Raw genomic sequence first — 25,059 nt, 5'->3', positions numbered from 1 at the left:
TACTACCTTTTAAAAGTATGAATTTCCTAAGTTTATTTTATATACGGTGGTTAGGTAAACATCTATTACCTAAAACCAACCTGATCTAAGTAAGTTTCTTTTACCAGTATCCAAGAGATGCAGCAAAAGCAACCATCAAAAGAAAAGTCATGGCCCACAAATGCTTATTTTGGTAAATAAGAGAAATATAAGTAGACGAATTAAGCATTCCACGCAAAAAGTTAGAAAAATAACAATAAAACAAACCTAAGAAAAACAATAGGAAGGAAATAATAAAATTAGAGTATGAATTCAAGAACTGAAAAATAAATTAATAAATGCAAAAATCATATTATTTGAAAACAAACTAGAAGAAACTTTGGCTTACTTGATTAATAAAAATAGAGGAATAAAATAAGTGAATATAAGGTATACTTAAAAGGAATTATGAAGTCTGTTTTACTAAACTTTTTACAAATAAATTTGGAAACCCAGGTGAAATCCATAATTGTCTAAGAAAATATAATTTAACCACCCTGACTTCCAAAAAGGAGGAAAATCCATCAGAACAACTATCATAGAAAAACACTAATGTTAAATTCTAAATAAAATATTAGCAAACAGGGTCTAGCAGCATTTTGAAAGAACGGTGTATCATGACCTAATGTGGTTTATTCCAGGGGTGGAAAGATGATACTGTATTGGGAAATCTATTAATATAATTTATCAATTTTTTAATTTACTGTGTTAATAAATCTTTATAGGAAACTCATTTGAACATCTTCATAAATACTACAAAGATACAGGTGTAATTCAGTATCAGTTTTTCATGGAAAAAAAAACTATAAAATGGGAAATACTGGGCACCTCCTTAACATGAAAAAATTATATGTATCTCACCCAGAATTGAGAGTCATGTTTGAAAAGGAAACACTTAGAAGCCATATTATTCAGAAAGAATGAAGACAAGGGTGTTCATTGTTTTAACTGTTCTTTAACATTGTTCTGAATGCACTGGCCAATGCAGTACAAGAGAAAGAAGCTGAAAGCGTAAAAAGCCAAAAGGAAGAGGTTGAACTAATGTTTATATTGATTTGCTGATGATACAACCATATACTTGGCTGGTATCCTTGTTTCTATGACTCAACTGGAGAAATTATTACAAACAATAATGACTCAGTGAGGTGGTTGAGTACCAACTTATTGGTAAAAATGAGCATTATTCATCTATATGATCGACAGCTAGTTAGGAAATATAACGGAAGAAAAATCTCACAGTAGCAAAAAAGGAAAATCCAGATGTAAATATAAATATGAACATAAATACATCAAATACATGAAAATAGGAATTGAACTTAAAGAATCTGTAAGATATAAATATTTATTTCTATAAATGAGTGAAACTTCTTTAATTCCCTGAGATGCAGAGGAAAAAAAGAAAATATGTAAATAGAAAGACAAACCATTTTCTTGGATAGAAAATCTCAACATCAGAAATTCAACATGATTCCAGTAAAATTACCAACAGAATTAAAATAAAATACCAACAGAATTGTTCATAAAAAAAGCTAATGCTGATGTTCACATGAAAAAAATTATTTCAATAATTTAAAAAAAAGAAAACAGTGAAAGAAAGTTGCTTACTAAGAAATATTACAGGGGTGCCTGGGTAACTCAGTTGGTTAAGCATCTGCCTTCCGCTCAGGTCATGGCCCAGGGGTCCTGGGATCAAGCCCCACATCGGGCTCCCTGCTCAACAAGGACCTGCTTCTCCCTCTCCCTGCTGCTCCCCCTGCTTGTGTTCACTCTCTCTCTGTCAAATAAATAAAATCTTTTTTTTTAAGATATTTTTTATTTATTTGACAGAGAGAGAGAGAGAGATCACAAGTAGGCAGAGAGGCAGGCAGACAGAGAGAGGAGGAAGCAGACTCCCTGCTGAGCAGAGAGCCCAATGAGGGGCTCGATCCCAGGACCCTGGAATCATGACCTGAGCCGAAGGCAGAGGCTTTAACCCACTGAGCCACCCAGGTGCCCCTAAATAAAATCTTTTTAAAAAGAAATATTACAGGGCACCTGGGTGGCTCAGTCAGTTATGCATCCATCCCTTAATTTTGGCTCAGATCATAACCTCAGGATCCTGAGATAGAGACCTTCCTTGGGCTCCCGCTGAGCGGGGAGTCTGCTTGAGATTATTTACCCCCGCCATGTGCACATGCGTGCACACTCTCTCTCAAATAGATAGATCTAAATAAACAAATATTAGGACATATTACAAGTATATTTATATATTTGAATTAAGGTATTAATAGTTAAGTGACAGAGTATGGAGTATAAGAATTATTTCAAATACATTTGGAACTTTAGTTTAAATTAAGTAACTCAGATCAGTATGATAAAACTAGATTGTTGAATAAATGGTGCTGGAGCAATTAGCTGTCTGGAAAATAAAGTTTATTGATAGTTCATATTTTACACTAAGATGAATTCTAAATGCATCAAAGAGTAATATTTTTAAAAAACACTTTAAAATTACTAAAGGATTTAGGGGGAAGATATTTATATCCATTAGTGAAAGTATGATACAAAATCCAAAAGCCATAGAAGGAAGTGATTTCAGTTACTTAAAAGCCAAAATTTTTCTGAGAGCCAACCACTACCATAAACAAAGGCAAAACACAAGTAACAAGGGAAAATATTTTACAACTCATATAAAAGAAAGGGCCATTTCCCTAGTGTGTAAAGAGTGTTCTACAAGGCACTAAGAAAAAAGACCAGCAATGCAATAGGGGGAAAAAAAGTAAGGTTATTAACAGACAGTTTACAGAAGAGGAGATATAAATAGCTGTTTATAAATATATGAAATATATCCAGCTTCACTTAGAAAAAAAGTGAATATAAATTAAAACTATAATAAAATGCTATTTTGTAGTTTTTAAGTTTGATCACACAATCTATTAGCAAGACTATGGATAGGAGGTACTCTTACACATTGCTAGTAGGTGCTCAAATTAGTACAACGTTAATGGAGAACCATTTGGCATTATCAAAATTACAGAAGCTTGTATATTTTGATACATCAGTTCTGCTTTAGGGAAAACATATGGATGTGCTAATCATGTGCAAAATTACAAGGTTACACATTGCAACCTTATTTACCCAAGACTGAAAATAACCTAAATGGCTCTCAATAGGCAATTGGTTATATACATAATGTTACATGTTCCATAGTCTTATAGTTAAACACTATGTAATCATAAAACAAGAATGAGGAAGACTTTATGTTTAAGCTTTGTGTAAAAAAAGAAAGATTTATCTAGAAATGTATATATCTTTGCTTACATAGGCATAGAATCCCTCTGGAAGGATACACAAGAAATATTAGTTGCCTCTAGGAAATGGAACTTTAGTGACTGAGAAGCAGTGGTATAGGGAGATTTTTAAGACTTTCACTGTATACCATTTCTATGTTTTGAAATTTGAACCAACAATTTTAATTATATTTTAAAAACGGTCTTCAGAGGGGCACCTGGATGGCTCTGTCCGTTAAGCATCTGACTCTTGATATGGACTCGGGTTTTGATCTCAGGGTCAGAAGTTTGAGTCCCCCTTAAAAGAAAAAAAATTATCTTCAGAAGAACCAGTTACACACAACAGGGGTGAATCTCACAAATGTAATATTGAGCAAAAAAAAAATCCAGACACACACACACACACACACACACACACACACACACACACACACAGTATATTTCCCCCTATATTTAAAGTTCAAAAGGAGACAAAACTAATCTATGGTAAAAGAAGTTAGAATAGCGGTTATCTTGGTGAGGATGGTGACTGAGAGGAGGCATGCAGGAGACTTTTGGGTTACTAATAATATTTTTTATTTGGGTGGTTGTTACCATGGGTATTTTCACTTGGAAAAATTCATTGACCTACCCTTAAGGTGGGTACCCTTTTCTGCATGAAAATTACAGTCCAATTTTTTTTAAATTATAGAAAAGGAAAAGTTCTTTAGGGGTGTATGAGTTTCCCAGCATTGCTATAACATAGTACCACAAACTGAGTGGCGTTAAACAACAGGAATTTCCTGTCTCACAGTCTGGACCTCTAGAGTCCAAAACCAAGAGGTCAGCAGGGCCATGCTCCTTCTGAAGCCTGTAGGGAGGAATCCTTCTTCCCTTCTTTGCCTCTTCTTGGCTTCTGGTAGCAGCCATTAATACTTGGCATCCCATTGGCTTGTAGGTGCATCATTCTCATCTCTGCCTCCCTCTTCACATTGTGTCTTCATATGGAATTCCTTTTTTAAGGGCAGCAGTCATATTGGATTAGGGCTCACTCTACCCCAGTATGACCTTATCTTAACTGATTATATTTGCCACAACCCTGTTCACAGATAAAATCACATTTGGAGGTGCTGGAGGTTAGGAATTCAACGTATCTTTTGGGGGGTTGGAAGACACAATCAATCTATAACAAAGTTGATGGGGAATTTTTAGAGTTGCTGTAGAGGCATGTTTAATCCTGTTTTAGTGACTGATTTGTGATGTGTGCCATTTTTGAGCTCGTGCAAAAAAAAAAAAAAAAAAGTAATCCAGTGCTGTGTCTACCAATAGTGTCATCTCCTTGGCAATAATTCAGCTTCTGGAAAATAAGGTCCTAATCCACTGACTACCCATAGATAGACTAAAAGAAAATAAACAAAGAGCTTTTTGGCTCCTTTGGTAATCTCCTTCATGAGTTTACAGTTCTATAAAACTAGGGGCTGTGTCTTTATAGGATACAGCTTTGCACACTATGACCATTCATCTTCATCATAGAGCAATAATGTTGTTCTGAAGATGGGCTTTTCTAAAAAGCCTCCTCATTTTTCAGATTTACTCCAGGGATCCTGCAAAGCCTTCATTTTTCACTGGGCATGGGTATAGGTTTTATTTTTCTATCAAAAAGTCAGCAAGTTTCCAAATGAGTAACAAACACAGAGTGTGGTTGTGTATCCAAATTGCCCTTGAGGTTTAATTAGTCCCACAATTCTCACACCATTGAAATTGTTTTTCTAATTTAATTAAATAATTATTTCATTGTCACTGGCTTCCAGTGTGCGTGGCTTGTTATACGTGTTCAATAAGTGTTTGTTGAGTGAAGGAAGAAAAACAGAACAATTAGCCATTTAACTGTCAAATGAAGTCTTTTCACAATTTCAAAATTCAGCCATTCTAGAGCAGGCAAAATTAGTCTATGTTAAAAAAATTAGTAGAGCAGTGATTGCCTTTGGCAGAGGATGGGGAATCTTTCTGGAGTGATGAGGTTCAAAGTACAGAGGTATACAGAGGTATACGCATTTATCAAAACTCAACTGATGTCTTAAGATTTGTACATTTGTATATTTCATTGTATATAAATTTTACATCAAAAGAAAAAAAATAAATATTGAACTCTAGTAAATGATATGCCTGTTAGGGTTTAGGATAAAGTGTGCTGATGTCTGCAGTGTCCTTTAATGTACATTGAAAAAAGAAGATAAATTGACAGATGGCTAGAGATGGATATAGATAGATGTGTAATAAAATAAGCATAGTAAAATATTAATTCTAGAATCTAGATATGAGGTATTGGGTGTTCACCAGAAAATTCTTAAAACCTTTCTGTTGAGTTTGAAATTTTTCATAAGATGTTAGAAAAATTCAAAGTATAAAACCATACAGGATCTTGCATATGTGGGCAAGTGTACTTGCCATTTTTCTTCCTGTCACAGAACTGAATGTCTACTACTTCAAACAGGGAACAGTAGGGGTGCCTGGGTGGCTCAGTCAGCTAAGCATCTGCCTTCAGCTCAGGTCATGATCCCAGTCCTGGGATTGAGCCCCACGTTCAGCGAGGCGTCTGCTTCTCTCTCCCCCTGCTTGAGCTTACATGCTGTCTCTCTCTCTCTCTCTCTTTCTCTCAAATAAGTAAATAAAATTTTTTAAAAAACAAAACAAAACAGGGAACAATATCACCTGCTAGGGATCTCCTGGTGAAGCCAGCAACAGATTTGCAGGAATATACAAGGAGCCTGTTTTATTGTCCTACTGGAATCAGGCTTTGAAAAGGAAATAGTTGGAAAAAGGCAAAGGACATTTACATTTCAATGTGGCATCATACAATATGATCTTGTGCCAGCCGCCTACACGTGGCCCAGGAAGAAAGCTGATTAGGCTCCATCAAAAACAATGCCTTGTTTTATAGTCGTGCTCATGACGCAAAGGAAACCCGTTTTTATTTTTATTTGAAGAAAGATATGAAGAAATACAATTCTATGAATTCTCTTAGAATTACTCTTTTTTTTTTACCCACCCCCACCCACCTTGTGGAAAGTAAATGTAAATAAACGCATTTAATTTTGGAACAAAAATTGTCTCTAAGTGCTCACCTCCTCATCTATTGCATTTTCCTTAATACAATATAGTAGAATCCTGGAGATCAGAAACACTTGAGTTCTCTTCTTTTTGTTACTCTATACAGTTCTGTGATCTTGAGTAAATTACTTTTAAATTCTTTGAGCCTAAATTTCCACAATTGTCAAATGAGCAGATTCAATCAGATCTACAAATCCCTTCTAGTGCTCGAATGAAATTTCGCTTTTTTTTTTTTACCCTGTCATTCGATATCATATTTTGGGGGTCAGCTATAATGAAATCTTGAATCCAGACCTTGACATAATCTGGAGAAAGGGACCCCCAGTACCAACGAAACACAGAAAAGACTCTGCTCGGAGCTCATTTCAATAATGGTTAAGATTTTAGTCCCAGTGAATTTTCCATCTGTTTCTACATATTAGTTGGACATGGAGCTAGTTGAATACTGAAGACATTCAGGAGAGAAAAGATACGATGTCTTATAGTGCATCTGTTCCAAAAATACAAAAAGAGCAGAGAAGAAAGTGATTTTTCTATTTGTGGAACTTCGTGTTTTATTTACTTGGGCTTATCCCCAGGTGAAAATTCCGTTTAAATACTGATTGTAGGAAGAAGCTGTCAACTGCTAGCCAGGTATTTTTCCTAAGGAATTAAAAGAGTAAGTATTCCTAGTGGAATGAGTCTATTTTCATTCTTAGGGTGTAATAGAACTCAAAGGGAAGAGTAGTTTGGTGTCTCACAATACGTAAACAACCCAAAGAGGGTAATGGGATAAACTTCGTATCTCTTCACATGCTGTTGACTCAACTGTATTGTCAAAGACGGAAACTCAACTTCCATTATTATGTGGGTCTGTTGGCAGGTCTAATTACCTGAGGGGTGGTTATACAGATATAAACGTGTATATTCCTAGTCAAGCCAGATATAAGTTGTATACCAATTGTAGTTGTGTGTGTTACACCTTTTCTATAGATTATGTTTCTGTGTTTGTGTATTTTGATGCATAGAGCTCCATATTTTCTCCTTTCGATTAGCTATCAACCGAATGTGAGCTGGGGCCTACTTAAATGATGAAAGAGGCTAATTATCAAGGACTTGACTTTACTAATGCACTTAGGTTGGAGACGTTTTAGGTGAGGAGAGCATGGGCAAGCCGTCTGATTTGGTCCATTATTATATTTTCAATTATCTTTGTTGCTCAAAGAGAGACATTAATATAGCTGAGGATGACATAGCAAATTACCACAGCTCTCTAACCTTTTAAATTGCTAACACTGTTGTAATCTGTAATTATAGAAATCAGTGTGAGAATTGTGGCACTGCATAATTATCTTTCCTGATACTTTATTGCTGAATGAATTATTAATCAGAATCAGTCTTGTATAGTATTTGCAGCAACTCAGAAGAATAATATATAATTAAATTTCATTATTCCTATTTTTGTGCTAATGTTTTATGATGTTGTAATTGATAATTAATTGGCCAAAAACTCACACAATACTTGGGAGTTTCAGGTGGCTGAAAAATGTTCAGTGTGCTGAGTTCATTAACTAAGTAATGATCATTCTGTAAAGACCATGGAGTCTAGTCCAATCTGTATGAGAAAGCTTTTGAAATCGTATATTAATCACTAAGTCTTTCATGTTTCCTTAAAAGAAAGCAATAACTGTGAGCACATATGAATAATTAAGAAATTTTAATGGATTTCAAATCTGGTCAATTTGAAGCAATCAGATGTTGGTTATGAATATCAAGCTAATACACTAGATACAGTTCATGTGTTTTTCTATGTATCAGTTTCCATTCTAATTAAACAATCCACAGTCCCCATATAACCACATTTTCAAAAAGGGAATAGCAGTGCTCTAGCACGAAAAGCCATTTCCCGATATCTTTGATGAGTGTAACCCACTGTGTACAAAGTCTTTATAGACAAAGTCTGGTCTAATCTTCTTTTCCAATTGTCCAGAATACTGACTGGTTTTCCTCCTCACAGACACACAGAATTTAAAATCTGAAAGGATTATGAACTTTTCCTTGACTGGCAGTCTAACTAAGAATTCCTGGTGTGAGTTTCTTTTGGTATCCTTTGCAACCTAGGTAACCAGCCAAAGCTCAGAATCCAAGAATGTCTTTCCCTCAGCCTGAGTTCTATTGAAAAGAAACATTGTGGAGCATTTTATGTGAACTTCTGCTGTGGCACTTTTTTTTTTTTTAAGGTGATGCTTTTTTTTTTTTTCTTTTTTGGTTTTCAAGCTTCTCCTTTAGAAACATACAGGTTGCGGTTTTCTTTTGTTTTGTTTTGTTTTGTTTTCTTTTGTTTTTAAACGAGTGAACATCTTTTTTCTTTCCAAAGAATTTTGAAAGTCTGTGGTATGGAATTTTATAATGCATATGCTGGTTTTTAATCAGGCCTTTTTAAGCTGATCAGAAAACCATCCACAGGGGATTGTTCCTGGGGATTGCTGTGCAAATTCACCTCCACTTTCTTGGGAAGATCATGAGTAGTTTATTTTTACATTGGTCGTGCTGGCTCCAATGTCTCCTAATTCCAAATTATAAATTATTAAAGAGGAGTTTGTGATCAGACCACTCAAGTAGAACTAAGGCCCATTCCTTTGGCTTCTGAAGGAGAGCTGCTTGTCAGATTTTGGAGTAAATATCAGAAGGCTTCCTCTTCCCATCTTCTCTCATCCCAAACCCCCCAGGGCTGTGTATGGTCCCAGAGCAATAGAGGCCCGGGCAATAGTCACACTCTGAAAAACATCGATCATCCTGAGGATGCCATCAAGGGTCCTGTGTGACCATCATCTCCTGAGGGCTTGGTTGCGTAGGTGCTGCTGAAAGAGAGGGCATGACCGGTGTGGCGGTTGGGATGGGAGACCATGAACTTAGAGGGAGGGAATCAGAGCGATCTTTCAGAAGTGGGAGTAAGGAGGTTTTTTACCAGGATAGAACAGCTGAATTATTCTCTGTAAGGACCTACCCTGTACAGAGCAACAGAGAAAGAAGAGGTCTCCCTGTTCCTGAATGATGGCACCCAGAAAGCTTTGGAAACAAAGTATACTTAAGACCCTTCCACCGAGAAACTCTCCACATGTTAGCTTTTCTTTCCTTCGCTGTCAGTCCAGTCTTTTCCTATAGCTTTTGCACCTTCCCATTGTCTGGCTTGCGTATCTCGGAGGTTAGATCATTAGTTTCCTCTAACAGTCACATTACTCAGAATGGACTGAGTTTTCTGTGGATAAATGGATACGTAAGGTGACCTGGAAGCCAGAAAAACCAGGCAGCTTCAGAGAAGTAGGTTCGAAGGAGACCTCGGCAGAAATAAAAGTAGGAGGAAGCAGGAGAGGAAGATGAGTATGGGCAGGAAGCTGGAGTTAGGGTTTACATGGGATGGTCAAGGAGGCCTTCCCGAGAAGGCGACATCTGAGCAAAGGCCCGAAGGAGGTCAGGAAGTGAGCCATCACATTGAGATCTCTGAAGATTCTCCTAGGAGGCATGTTTGATCTTACTTCCGCGTATAAGGAGACGGAGAAGGAAGAAAGACTTAAGTAGACTTAAGATGTAAGTAGTCCTCCCTGTAGCTCTAGGAAGTGGCAGGGCAGACGTTCCAGGTTTGTAGGGCTGCCTTACATCAGCTGTCGTGGGGGTTAAGCTGCAGATTTCCAGCCCCGCTCCTGTTTCCCTAAATCCATGCAGTTAGAGAGCTGCTGTCATTCCTAGAGATAGGAAGGCAGGTGGGAGAGTCAGACTGGTGCAGGCAGGAGCTGTGAGCAGGAGATGCTGAGGCAAAAGGACGAGCTGTGATTAGTCTGAGAAAGAAAGGTGAAAGCAAGCAGGTGGTATGGTCAAGAAGGAGCTGGTTTTATATAACATTTACTACTTGTTGGATGAGTGAATGAATGAACTAGGGAACAATCATGTGGAGTGTTTTACTCCTCACAACCTCATGAGAGGTGCTCTTTATCATACGCTTTTCATACAAATCAGGAAACCGAGGCACAGAAAATTTAAGTGGGCAGAATGGTGAATGGCAGAATCAGGATTCAAAGCCAGGCAGCCTGCCCCAGAGCCTGCGTTCTCAACCATCCCACTATCCTGCTCCCAGAAACTATCACCTATATAGTATTTAGTGAGGAATTGTTCTAAACACTTGGCGTGTTTGCGCTTTGAATGATTTCCTTCTTGTGACAACGGGATTGATGATGGGAAATCCTTCGTGAGAGGTGACATGATTTGTCTGAGGGGGTGTAGCCGTCAGTGTTCAGATACCAGCAGGCTGGCTCTGGGGGCTGGTTCATCAGCGCTATACCACACAGCATCTCATGATGAAGGGGGGTTCTGATTTGAATGAAACATGTCCAAAAGGTGGCAGAGAGAGAAAACCAAAAAAGCCTGTAATAGAAAAGTGGGATTATTCAAAGCACGCACTTTTAGCAAATATAAGGGGATAGAATCTTTGGAAATGCTATGAGATGAGAATCAGTGCAAGTCCCCCATCTGCCAGATGCTTTCTCTTGGCATGAAAGAGAAATATATCAGGGTTAAGTGCCCATAAGAGCAGACAGTCTTGATATAATGATGTGTAGAATTAGTCAAATGGTGGGGAGGATAATTCCTGATGCAAGCGAAGTGCTTTGTCCTTCTCAGAGAGCCCTCAGATCTATTGCCTTCTCTGACCTTCATGGTCACTGTGGGATGTTACAGAGGGAAGGCTGCAGTGATGCCATGGCCCAAGTTGCCAGAAAGTGCCAGATCCCACACACTGTCCTATTATTTTCTCACAGGCCATGGATGGAAAGCAAGCAAATTGGCCTTTCCCCAAGCCTGAGCAGGCGAATCTGGCAGACGCAGACATACATCCTTCCTCGTGCAGTCCAGGTTTGCCTCGCTGTAAGAAACTCAGCCTGTGCAGAATTACAGATTTATATAATGTATGAAGAAATGAATTTTCCTTTCATCATAGCCTTTATTTGTGGAGTGTTTACTGTAAAACAAAGGCCGTCCTAAATACCTTATCTCTTCATCTATTATGCTTCCCAGCCATTTTGCACTTGGAAAAACCAAGGATTACAGAATCTAATTAACGTACCCAAAGCCCTACAGCTAGGAAGTGGGACTCAAAAAGGGACTCAAAGGAGGTAGAGGTAGAGGAGCAGGGACTCAAAAGAGGCTCCTCTACTTCGAGATGAGAGAAGAAATGGGAAACTAGTACATGGTAGAGTCAAGAAAGTGCTGAGAAGTCTCCTCCTGCCTGGTGCTTCTGGAGGCTTCTCTGTGCCTCTGCAGTAGCATGTGGCTAAAGGGCTGGCCCTCGTCAGACCCCTTTCTGACCATTTGGAGAAAGGGTATTTTCTCCCCCACCGCAATAGAGTTTTGACTGTTTATCATGAGTGAGTTAGAAAATAATCTCTTTTTTCATACGCTTTGTTTTATCTGAAGCATATCCTGTGGGGTACAAATGCTGTCTGTGAATTGTGCTGGTATAATCATAAAATGGGACTTATATTTTAAATAGCATACTCAATGTCCGGAAGCATTTGTGACCTGCCTTTTGGTAACCATAATCATCACTCTGAGAAGCTACCAAGGAACAGACAGGTACTTGGAAGGCTCCGAGCACATCCTTTCTCCCTCCTCCCCCGCTGCCTCTATCTCTCTCCTCTGACCTGCCTTCTCCCCAGACTCCCAGGAGAGCATTTCACCTGTGAGTTCCTCTTCCACCTCCGTTCGATCTCCTGCATTGTGACAGATGGTCCAAGAGCTTTTATTACCGGTTGTGGAACTCAGTGCACTGCCAACCAATGGTCTTAGCCTCATGGTTTTAATCACTTCTAAATAGGAAAAATGGGACCAAGGGTGCCAAGGCTTTGGCAGAAACTCCCAAACCTTTCCCAAAGCACTCCCCAAGATGACCCTTGAGCCAGAGGACTCCTCTGCCTTGACGAGATGCTGCCTGCCATGGGTGCGGAGCTGTGATTGTTTTACTTACCAGCTGAACTGTCTTGCAATCTCAATCCAGCTTGCTTTGCAGCAGAGAGAATGGTGTTGTGGAACAGAATCATGAGGTCCAAAAGACCCTACTATGTAAAAGAAACAAGTTTCCTTTTATTAAGTACCTTTTCTGTGAAAGCAGTGTATCTGCCAAACCTTGGAAACTCACTTCTGTCTCTTTCCCCACCTGTAAGCAGGGTGCCCACCCAGGAAGTGAGGCAAGCATGAGAGAGACCGCAGGGATGAACAGCCCCAGAACCAGAGCCATAGATACTCATCAGGGACCATCAGATCTGGATTTGACCCCCACCCCCTGAAAAGGAGTTCGAGTTGGAAGTCCAGCCTCTAGCAGCAGAACTCCCCATCAGATAAATTTGCCTTTGGCGGGTTGCACTTACTAGCAACTACCAGTGATAAACTAGCTCAGAAAACGTGCTGGGAGCCCTGACAGCCCTAACGGGGTTTCTTGACTTGGATGGACGCGCAAGCCGAGTGTTGGCACTGACCTGGCAGTGAACTTCTGGCAGTAATGACATGGTATCTTTTGAAGCTAATTCTACAGACCACATTTTTAAATTTATAACACATAGATCTTCTCTTCCTCCTTCCTTCCCAGCTTCCCTCTGCCGATCCCTCTCCCTCCCCTCCCCATCATCAGATTTGAAGTCCACTAATTACCGAGTTCCGTTTTTGACAATCTCGGGTTTGACAGTAATGCTGCAGTTGGAGTCAGACCCACTTGCAGTCTCCCCTATTTTCTGCATTTGACTATCTGTTGTCTTTTCTTAGTCTTTGATTTTCTGTTGTGAGTTTTGACTTGGTTCTTATCTAAGACAGAATAATTTCTGTCAGGCTTTGGGAACTCCCCTCCCACCCGATGGAGAAGTTTTGGGGAGGGGGTGCACACCCCGGGTTGAACTGTGCACTGGGTACGGATCTGCAGCGACTTCTATTAAAACGTAACATGATCCGTTGAGTCATCCTCCCTCTGGTTTGACTCAGAAGCTTTTTGGCGTACTTTGCATGTCATTTCTCTGTAATGATTTCCCCATGGAGAAGGGTGTCTGCTAGAATCCAGGCAGACTGAAGATTGCTCTGAGTCAAATGGATCTTTTATTCTTTTAGTATTAACCCTTATCTCTCGGTTTCCCATCCTGGCTTTTTCCCCTGAAGTAACCTAATGAAGTAAATAGGTCCCACCACCCTCGTTTAGCCTCCTAATCACTGTTCATAATTTCTTCTCACATTAGCAGCACGAAGCTCTAGGGGAATATTCTCCAGCTAGAAGGCGAGGGAAGGGGATACCGGGAGAAACTATTTCCCACAGATGCCCTGATAAAGAAAAATGTAGGAAAGAAATGACTTCTCTCTGTCCTCTAACTCCTAATAGGCAAGAAGCAAATGCTAATAGGAAGCAGAGATTGATGTATGAGAAATGAATATAAATGGAGAACACAGAGACAAAGAAGTAGTGTTGGAGACAAACTGGAAGTGACAAGATAGAAAAGAAAATGAGTCAAGGGTAGTAAAGGACCTACCCTGGCAGAATAAATGGGGACTTTGGCTTCACCCTTCACTCATGGGTTATCACAAAAGAACCAAAAACAAGCGTCAACATACAGCAAAGAGGAGCTGGGTAGGTGCTCAGGGCCGCATATCCAAATCTGCCAATCCCTAATTCCACGTTTTCTGCCTGCTCCTTCTCCTCCCTTAACCATACACATGCCCCTCCCTCATTGCCAGCCTCCACTAACAATAACTGCATCTTGGACAGCCTGGCGTGGAGTCCTCTTCACCCATCAATTTCAAAGAATTTAATCCTTTCATCTACTTTTTGACAGTGTAGGCTCTATGTTCTTGTTAAACCCAAGCCGCAGCTCCCCCCACTCTAGGCCCCAGGCAGTGTTGTCTCACGTGCTATTACTGGGTGGAGACCCAGACAGGAGGAGTCGATGAACGCCCTCCTTCATTCCGCAGCCGCATTGGTGAGACAGCCTCTGAGAATGTGTCCTGACCAGAGCACTGTTTTCAGGGAGAGGAGTGAGAAGAGAGCAAAGTGAACTATACTTCTCAGTACCATTGAGTACTGTGTTCCATTGCTTCATCCTTTCTTTGGGTTGACTTATTCATAAGACGGAAAAATTCGCACCGTTATTGGTCAAGTCTTCCTCTATTCTTCTTCTTCTTCTTTTTTTTTTTATTTAATTTTTTTTCAGCGTTCCAAAATTCATTGTTTATGCACCACACCTAGTGCTCCATGCCATACGCCCCCTCCTTAATACCCACCACCAGACTCACCCAACCCCCCGCCCCCCGCCGTGATGGCATTTCTCCCTTCCAGCCAGCTGTGTTTTTTTGACCACCTCTAACTTCTCGGAAACAGCCTTCTCAAGAACTGTAGGTAGAGAAGCTCGTGTTTCAGGTTTTTCCTAAAGCCTTTGTCCTTTCATAGAATCATAGAAATTAGAACTCGCAACGCCTTGCAGGTCACCTCATCTGTTTCCTCATTTTATAGATACACACCTGGAAGTGCCTTGAAATGATTTGGATTTCACAATAGAAGATGAAACCCAAGATCTCTGAAAAGGGTCCTGCTCTGGGGCAGAAGCCAGGCTTAGATTTCTCACCACCACCTGAAGGGCCTCCTCCCCATATTCGGCCCATTTTTGCAGATTTTGTGTGTTTCCATTTGAAACCCAAAGTCACCCTAGGACTTTCATGATTAAGTTGTACGGCGTGAGGCAGGTAACTTGAGCTGTTAACCCTTTCCTACAATCTTTAATTTGGAGCAAGCTGGACGGTTTTTTTACTTATATAATAGCAAAGTGCAGAGACCGAGGTATAATTTAACACAAGGTGAAGGCACAGCTACTTATCACCAATGTCAAGAAATAGAACATTGTGACAGCACCCCTGAGCCCGCCCCCCCACAGTACCACTGGCTCTCCCCACAGATGGAAACTCTGTTCTGAGTCTTTTCTTTATAGTTTTGTCACCTATGTATGTATCCCTAGATATTTAACTTTTGCCCATTTTTGAACTTGATATAAAGGAATCCAATTGTATGTTATTATTTTGTGTCTTGCTTCTCTAGCTCAGTATTCAACATTAGGTTGGTAAGAATCATTCATGTCGCATGTGGCTCTTATGTGCTTTGTGTCTTCCCAATGTATGAATCTGGGAATATGCTTCAGTATAATTATTCATCCAGCTACTGACAGACATTGTATTGTTTCTGTTGGGAGGGACGCTGAACAACACTACTGTGAGCACTCTTTTTTTTTTTTTAAGTTTTTATTTATTTATTTGGTAGAGAGATAGAAGAGCATAAGTAGGCAGAGCAGCAGGCAGAGGGAGAGGAAGAAGCAGACTCCCCACCGAGTAGGGAGCCTGATGTGGGCCTTGATCCCAGGACCCTGGGATCATGACCTGAGCCAAAAGCAGCCGCTTAACTGACTGAGCCACCCATGCACCCCTGCTGTGAGCACTCTAATACAGAGTTCCTGTTAACAGACATACAGTAGTGTCTTGGGCATAACCCAGGAATGGAAATATTCGTTCATAATCGGTCCATATGTATGAGTCCCCGTTGCTTAACATTTCCACAAACACTTGAAATTGCCAAACTTTTTAGTTCTTTCCAGTTTGGTGGGTGTGTAATATGTCTTTAATTCTTTATTATCTTTAAATTAACACCTATAGCCTGCTACCAATATTCTTCTTTTGTTTAATTCCAGTTAGTTGACATACAATGCAGTATTGGTTTCAGGAGTATGGTGCCTTGATTCATCATTTACATATAATACCCAGGGCTCGTCCTAACAAGTGCCACCATCCTTAATGCCCATCACCTGTCTAGCCCATCCCCTCCTCCTCCTTCCATCAACTCTCAGTTTGTTCTCTGTAGCTCAGAGTCGCACATGATTTGTTACCCCCCCTTCTGTATATTCCTCTATTTTGTTTCTTAATTTCCATACATGAGTGAAATCATATGGTATTTGTCTTTCTCTGACTGACTTATTTTGCTTAGCATAATACACTCTGACTCCATCCACATCATTGCAAATAGCAAAATTTCATTCTTTTTGATGGCTGCTTAGTATTCCTGTGTCTGTGTGTGTGTGTGTGTGTGTGTGTGTGTGTGTACACTGTATCTTCTTTATCCATTCATCAGTTGATGGGCATTTGGGCTTTTTCCACAGTTTGGCTATTGTTGATAATGCTGCTGTAAACATCAGGGTGCAGGTATTCCTTTCAATTTTTTTTTTTTTTTAAGATTCTATTTATTTGACAGAGAGAGTCACAGTGAGAGAGGGAACACAAGCATGGGGGGTGTGAGAGGGAGAAGCAGGCTTCCCACCGAGCAGGGAGCCCAGTTGGGGCTTAACCCCAGGACCCCAGGATCATGACCTGAGCCAAAGGCAGACACTTAACGACTGAGCCATCCAGGCATCTCTATATTTTTTTAGAGAGAGAGTGAGAACAGGAGGGGCTCAGTCTCAGGACCATAAAATCATGACCTGAGCTGAAACCAAGAGTAAGGCATGTAACTGACTGAGCCACCCAGGTGTCCCCTTGAATGTGTATTTTTATATCCTTTGAGTAAATACCTAGTAGTGCAATTGCTGGATCATAGGGTAGTTCTATTTTTAGCTTTTTGAGAAAACTCCATACCATTTTGAGAAACCTCCATACTTCTCCACAGAGTGGCCACACCAGCTTGCATTCCCACCAACAGTGCAAGAGGGTTCCCCTTTCTCTGCATCCTCACCAACACCTGTTGTCTCCCATATTGTTCATTTCAGACATTCTGACTGGTGTGAGGTGGTATCTCATCATGGTTTTGATTTGTATTTCCCTGATGGCGAGTGATGTTGAGCATCTTTTCATGGGTCTGTTAGCCATCTGGATGTATTCTTTGGAGAAATGTCTATTCATGTCTTCTGCCCATTTTTTAGCTGGGTTATTTGTTTTTTGGGTGTTGAGTTTAATAAGCTCTTATAGATTTTGGATACTAACCCTTTATCAGGTATGTCATTTACAAATATCTTCTCCCATTCCCTAGACAGCCTTTTAGAGTTATTGATTGTTTCTTTCACTATGTAGAAGATTTTTATCTTGATGAAGTCCCAATAATTCATTTTTGCTTTGGTTCCCCTTGCCCCTAGTGACATGTCTAATAAGAGATTGCTACAGCTGAAGTCAAAAAGGTTGCTGCCTGAGTTCTCCTCTAGAATTTTTATGGTTTCCCACCTCACATTGAGGTCTTTCATCCATTTTGAATTAATTTTTGTGTGTGGTGTGAAGAGAATGAAATGGTCCAGTTTCATTCTTCTGCATGTGGCTGTCTAGTTTTCCCAACACCATCCGTTGAAGAGACCGTCTTTCTTTCCATTGATACTCTTCTCTGCTTTGTTGAAGATTAGTTGCCCAGAGAATTGTGGATCCATTTCCTGGTTTTCTATTCTGTTCCATTGATCTGTGTGTCTGTTTTTGTGCCAGTACCATACTGTCTTGATAACTACAGTTTTGTAATATAGTTTGAAGTCTGGAATCATGATGCTTTGCTTTTCTTTTTCAGGATTGCTTTGGCTATATTTGGGTCTTTTGTGGTTCCATACAAATTTTAGAACTGTTTGTTCTAGCTCTGTGAAAACTGCTGGTGGTATTCTGATGGGGGCTGTCTGCTACCAACATTCCAATACTTCTAGCTCAGCCTCCGCATCACAGCCTGCCTCTCCATACAGTTCACATTTAAACATAGAAGTGTGACTGCTTGTCGCTGTCTTATTACGAGATATTTAGAAAGCTTGGGTTATTTTTTATTTTGGTCTGTTTTTTTAAAAATGAGTGAAACAACATCAGCAGCAAAAATTACCCAAAAATTGGGGCTTATGATCATTGTCCCTAAATTCTTTATGGTTTTTTTTTTCAACTATACAGTAAAAACCATTGTCACAAACTGTGTCAATAAATTGAACTTCCTCCCAAAAGGTCAAAGAAGATGTTGAAGTACAAGAACCGTTCAGAGCTATTAAGGATTTGATGATACAATTGCAAGTGCTTCCTTCTAACAGCAGCCTTAAATTTCAGTTCCCTTGGCACTGACGAGCACACACGCAGATGGAGTGTTTGAGTAAATAAAGAACACGGAACGTTTTAGCTGCTCAATGTCAGGCCCTTACTCTAGCTATCTAAGGCATTAGAGACATTAAATGACAAGCACTGCAGTTTTCCATTATAAAATACCGAAATTGGATTGCTTTCCACTTTAAGTAAGAAGTTTGAGTCTTGATGCAATTGAAAAGTGTTTCCAATCCAAAAGCAATAACTTAGTAATTTTAATGCCACTATGCACTCTAAAATTTCTATAGACTTGATAAATTTCTTTTATAAAAACTAACACTTATAGTTTCTTTGTAAATAACTTTTTTTAAAAAAAAGCATGCTTGATAAGAATAGGAATTTACTCAGCAATTACTAAATAATTTAGTGTGTGATTCACAGAAGTATTTCCTTAATGCCCTGTTTCTATGGGAAATGTGCTTGGAATTTCAAATGAAATGGTTTATAATTTGGTCTTTTTCATTACCTGCAAGGCGTATTCATTTCTTTCCATGTGAACCATTCTAGACATGACAGGTTGTCTGAAAAACGTAACATTCTACTTTTTTGTGAATTTCAGCTTCTCACATTTCCCACTGTAGACTTTTTTTTTCTTTTTGGCTTTTTGATTTATACTTTTAACCTTCAGAACTAAGTGTCAGATGTTTTAATTTCTGAATATAAACCAATAATGAATGAAGACAGAATGAGGAAATGAATAAGCAAGTCTGTATTCATTAATATTATGTCTCTGATAAGAGTTGTGGTCTGTGTAGTTTTTTTTTAAAGAATGAGCATATTATGAGAAAATAATAGTAATTAACTTTTACTGCTGAACCATATGATAAGATGATTGGGGTATATGTGTATGTACATGTGCAGCTGGGTTTTTTGGCCTACAAAAAGAAGAATGAGATCCAGCCAAAACCCAAATCAGAACCTTTGGAAGGCTTCCTTACAATCTGATTTCAGCTAATGTCTACACACTTTAACACATTGTCTAATGCTTAGTGTAAAGACTGGCTGTCAGACTCCTACATGCTATTCTGGGCTCTGTTACTCACTACAAAGTATTTCATTCTTAGATCCCATGGGTCCTGCTGCAGATTTCAGGATTTGCTGTTTTGCCGGGGGGGAATGTTTTTTAATTAATATTAGCAAAGCAAGTGGAAAAGAAAAAACTTAAGGGGACATAATGCAGTGATAGGAGAAACGGAATTCAGGTTGGTATTGGTGAGTCAAAAACAGACAAGTTGGAGGGAGTTCCTAGAAGAGCACCCATGGTAATTGGAGGATGAGAAGGGCTGACTGATTTCTAAAAGAAGAAGAAACAGTATGTTCCATTATGCTTGAAGAGGGGCCAACAGTGAGGGGTGTGATAAGATCCAATAGGAATGTAAAGGCCAAGAGGAAGAGAGTGGTGCTGGCATGGCATAAGGAAGGATTATCCAGGAATAATGTAATAAAAGCAAGAAAATCCTCAGACAGGTTAAAGTCTAGCAACAGCTTCATGGGAATTATAGATTTTAGATTATACCATTTGATGAACAGATATGATCTGTTTTAAGTGTCTTCTAAAACTCTCTGGAAGGTTTAACCCAAAAAGCAGATGTCCGTGTTCATGTGACTATCATAGCTTCTTCATCGACTCAGGGAACATACATCACCATAGCCCCTTTATTTTCCCAAACCTGCCCTATTGCAGGGTATTGAATCCTTCCTTGAGACCCCCTCCTCCCAGATATCTTAGACCAGAAAGAGACCATCTTCCTCGTGAATTGGAATCTGAGAGCCCACACACTACACTGCTTGTCTTCACCACTATTAATGAGTGCTCCCCACCTGGTGGTGTAGACTCTCTTCCAGGGCTGCTGTGTCTGTCAGGCCCCTGTTCGGACCTCAGTGGAACTCCATACTGGGTTTCCAGGTGAAATAATTCTTTTAGCTTATACTCCCTTACTCAGCGGTGGTGCCCAGAACAAACCTATCGGCTAAGATGTCTAGGACCGAAAGACCTAATGGCATTAGCACCAAATGTTGTACCAAAATGTCTTCCTAGATTTGGATTCTCCATTTCCAAAAGGTAATTTCACTCCAAGGGTCTTACTTGTTCTCCTCCATTAACTCAGGAATATCATGGTCTATCCAGATGGCTCTTCCTAACCTGGAACCTGTGAGAGCAAGGGTTGAGGTATTAGTTCCTTGTCTCCCAGAAGGTTTTGGTTTTTTCCTTTATATTGTCCATCCCATTACCTGTAACCACCTCTGCAGAGGCAGTTTCTTTTAAGCCATGCAACATCAACAACAATAGAAGAGGTTATATGAATGGTCTTTAGAAGGCCAAAGCTAGCTTCCTTCAACTACAATGATGGTGACCCACTGCCTGTGACCAACTAGGTATTTCTTTTATAGAGTCTAAAACTCAGAGAATTATAGATATGTAAGAACTTTGCTAATCTTCTAGTTCAGACTTTTTGTTTTATAAATATGGAAGCAGTTCCAGAGAAAGTTAAGCAGCTTATCCATAATCCGCAGAGCTGGTCGGTGCCAGAGCTGGATCAAAAGACCTAGATCAAAAGACCTAGATCCCAGGTATACTCCTTCCTCTGCACCTCACTTTCATTTCTCTTTTGACTTTCTTTCATTTCATGTTTCATGAAAGAACTTAAGGCTTTGTATCCTTTGTAGCAAGCTTCTCTCTTCTTGGTGTAGGTACATTAATATTAGTTACCCATAAATGGATTGGAAAAATGAGATCTCTCTTACAAATCTCCTGCTTTTACGAGTTAAGCATACCACTTACCTTGTTGAACATTACTTTTTGCACCTAATTTTGAGTACTGCCTACTACATGTAAGCTATTGGGACTTTAAATAAGTAAATAAATAAATTTCCAAAGACTGAGAAAACTAAATGTGACAGGAAAAGAGTATTAATTTGAGAACTAAGAACGAAAAAAATAAATCAGACATGAGACCACCTATGGGAGATAAGAAAATCCTGAAAATATTTCTTGTAAAAAATGCCAGAATAGGAAATATTTGTCTTTGGCCTCTGTATGCCTTCGTGGCAGTCATGACCAGTCAGGTGTTCCTGGGCTCTGGTCTCACCATCCTGTTCTAGCATCTCATGTACATGAAGGTATCCATCCAAGTGGGATGTGAGCCTCTTCCCCCAACAAAAGAATGAAATGTTTTTGGGCGGCAAGTATGCAGCCTCCAAGTCTGTTTTGTTATGCTCACCACATTGTGAACATCAATGGGAAGCATGGGTTATTCACAGGCTTAACTCCAAGACTGAGTTCAGGAGTCCTTGGAACTGTGGTCCATGGTAACGTTTTATAGGACTTAGGCCCTGGAAATGTACAGAAAGAAGTCACACCTTCCTTCAACCAAGTCATCAAGGTTGTCTTGAGAGATGGTGGCCTGCTCTGCTCTACTCTTATCACACATTCCTTCCATGTGATCACTCTGAGATCTGTGGTACATATCATTGGCAGAAAATCCAAGTACTGTGGGCTTTGTAATTCATGTACCCTCCACATGAAGAGGGTACCCTAGAATTTTTTGCAAGTCTTATATCTCACCTCCTAGGTGACATCATTTATTTGTGACTCTGTCCCTCACTGGCCTGGTTCATCAGTACCTATGCACTGGACAGTGTGGTTTCCACCATGAGTAAAATGAGGAGTTACTCCCAAGCTGTTACAGGATTTTTTTTTTTTTTGCCAGTATTGACCTATCCCTTTGTGTTTGTCTCTAATCGTATGACTGTCAACAACTGAGCTTGCTGATGGATCCCCTCAATACTCCCCAATATATATACTTCTTGGGTAGAATTCTGGTGCATGCTATAAAAAGAGGGAAATACGAGCCAAGGAAATAATTTGTTTTCCAGAAGGTCCCCTTTGGGAAGACTTATTGTTGTGACCTGAGAATGTTAATTTGAAGATACGGGACAGGGCCAGTGACATTTCTATAGTCCCAGATGCACAGAATTAAGGGAGATAATGTTGATTTCTGTACCATGTGGTGTGCTTTCTTAATAATCATTTAATCTTGAGAAAATGGAAAAAAACTTGTTCTTCCTACTAGGTAAAAAAATATTTTAGCAGCAGTTAGCTAGTCATAAGGACAGAAGCCATGCAAACTCAGTCTTGCTCCATGGCTTATGGTCATTGTAACTGAATTGTGTCACTTAAAATGCTATCCTTATTGCATAAAAAATGATTCCAGATAATAAAACTTACAGATACTTTATGTTTTATTGGAATTCAAAGAACTAAAAGTTCTTGTTTGCAAAAATATTTTTGTAAGCTAGGTATTACAAATTGTCATTTATAGTAGAGCAAAATTTACACTATATATTTAGCAAAGTGATAAATAATTATTTGTAATTTTTTAAGTGTAACTGTAACATAAAGACTAAATCCAGGATTTTTACTTCCAGCCAAGATGGAGTGACAGGTACTAGAGTTACTAAATTTACTCCCACCTGAAGCAACTATAAAAACAAATAAAATATAGCAAACAATGTTCTTCAAGACATTGGACACCAAGCAACAAAGGACATTGATCCCTAAAAGAAGGAAAAACAAGCTGAGCCCAGCTTACTGTTTTGAGAGTGTTTCCAGACAATGGTAGGGGAAAGATAAACCAAAGAAGATCTTGGCTGACTCCTGAATTGAGGAGACAGAGCTAATAGTCAGGAGAGACTGTTGTGGCTACACTTCAGAAAACAGAGTAGCAAAGAAGAATGTCATAGAGAGAAAATTCCAGAGATCTGCAGAGGGTTTCCCTTAAATATTCTGTGGAGTACTCATTAGCACATGTGTATGAGAAAAATACTAAAAATGAGGAAAGAAAGACCCAAAACAATTAGAAGGAACAGTACTCAGAGCTCTCAGAGGATCGGGAATAATACCTGTTCCTACCATCCAGACTAGAAAACCCATAATTCAAGGGACATTGGGTAAAATACTCAGAAGAGTCTTGAATCAGTAGTGGGGAAGAAGGAATTCTAGATTAAATGCTGCTCTTCCCTCCTAACAGATCTCAAAAGCTAAACCTAGAGGAGCGAACTGTTGCTATATAACTCAACTGAGTCCTAGGACAAAGTTTAAGAATGTTAATAACACACAAGTATCAAGCATCTAACAAGGTAAAATTCACAATGTCTGGCTCCAATCAAAACTTTCCAAGCATGCACAGAAGCAGGGAAATATGACTCATAATGAAGAGAACTAGCAATCAAAACTAAACCAGAATTGACACAGATGTTAGAATTAACAGACAGAAATCGTTATTATAACCGTATTCCAAATGTTCAAGAAGTTAGAGGAGTGATTAAATATCTTAAGCAAGTTGTGGGAGATATAAAAAAGACCCAAATTGAACTTTTAGAGATGAGAACCACAATTTCTGAGATGAAAATTACTGTGAAAGGAATTAATGGCAGATTAGATATTGCAGAAGAAAGGATTAGTGAACTTGAAGGCCTAGCAGTAGAAACTGTCCAAAATGAAACACACAGAGAAGACTACCAAAAAGAAAAATGTACAGAGCATTTGTGAGCTGTGGGACAGTTTCAGATAGTCTCCATTTAGGTAGTTAAATAATGTCTGACATGCTTTCAAATTTGGTGAAAACTATACCCACCCTTTCAAAAAAGCTCAAAACCATGAAAAAATTACACCAAAGCACTTCATAATCAAATTGCTCGAAACAGTGATAAGGAATCTTAGAAGTATCTAGAAGGGGAAAAAAATTACATATAGAGGAACAAAGATAAGGATGAAGGCAGGTTTTTCATTGGAAACCATGCAAATGAAAAGACAGTGCAATGACATTTTCAAAGTTCTGAAAAGAAAACAATTGATCTAGAATCTATTCCCCCACAAAAATAACTTTCAAAAATTAAGGCAGTAGACTTCTTTTTTTTTTAGTCTTTTTTTTTTTAAGATTTTATTTATTTGACAGACAGAGATCACAAGTAGGCAGAGAAGCAGGCAGAGAGGGAGAGGAAGGGAAGCAGGCTCCCTGCTGAGCAGAGAGCCTGATGCAGGGCTCAATCCCAGGACCCTGGGATCATGCCCTGAGCCTAAGGCAGAGGCTTTAACCCACTGAGCCACCCAGGCACCCTGGCAGTAGACTTCTTAAGAGAAACAAACACTGAAAGAATTTATCGCCAACAATGATGGACCAATGCTTATGTCCACCTCCAAAAGCCCTAAATCCATGCAATATTTGGAGATGGGGCCTTTGGAAAGCAATTAGGTTTAGATGAAGTCATGAGGAGGGAAGCCCCTAGGATGGAATTAGTATCGTTATAGAAAGACAGAGAGAGACTAGAGTTCTGCCTCTTCCCTATGCAAAGACAGTGAGAAGGCAGCTATCCACAAGCCAAGAAGAGCCCTCCCCAAAGAACCAAATTAGCTGGGACCTTGATCTTGGAATCCCCAGACTGAGGAACTATGGGAAAGAAGTTCTGTTGTTTATGCTATCCAGTTTCTTCTATTTTGCTATGACAGCCGAGGCTGACTAAGACACCAATATAGCCACACTACAAGTCATATTAAAAG

At 39.4% G+C, this 25,059-nt stretch overlaps 1 protein-coding gene and 1 pseudogene across 6 annotated transcripts in view; both read left to right on the top strand.

Annotated features, from left to right (window-relative positions):
• The window catches only part of BACH2 (BTB domain and CNC homolog 2), a 352,486-nt gene that overhangs the window by 244,691 nt on the left and 82,736 nt on the right, over positions 1 to 25,059 (top strand). The gene's annotated exons all lie outside the window — the stretch shown is intronic.
• LOC116868016 lies at positions 21,450 to 22,495 on the top strand (annotated as a pseudogene).

Source organism: Lontra canadensis, unplaced genomic scaffold (genome assembly GCF_010015895.1).
Source record: "Lontra canadensis isolate GAN:19392208 unplaced genomic scaffold, GSC_riverotter_1.0 scaffold14, whole genome shotgun sequence".
NCBI lineage: Eukaryota > Metazoa > Chordata > Mammalia > Carnivora > Mustelidae > Lontra > Lontra canadensis.
Note: the sequence above shows the minus strand (reverse complement) of the source record. Positions and strands in the feature narration are given on the sequence as shown.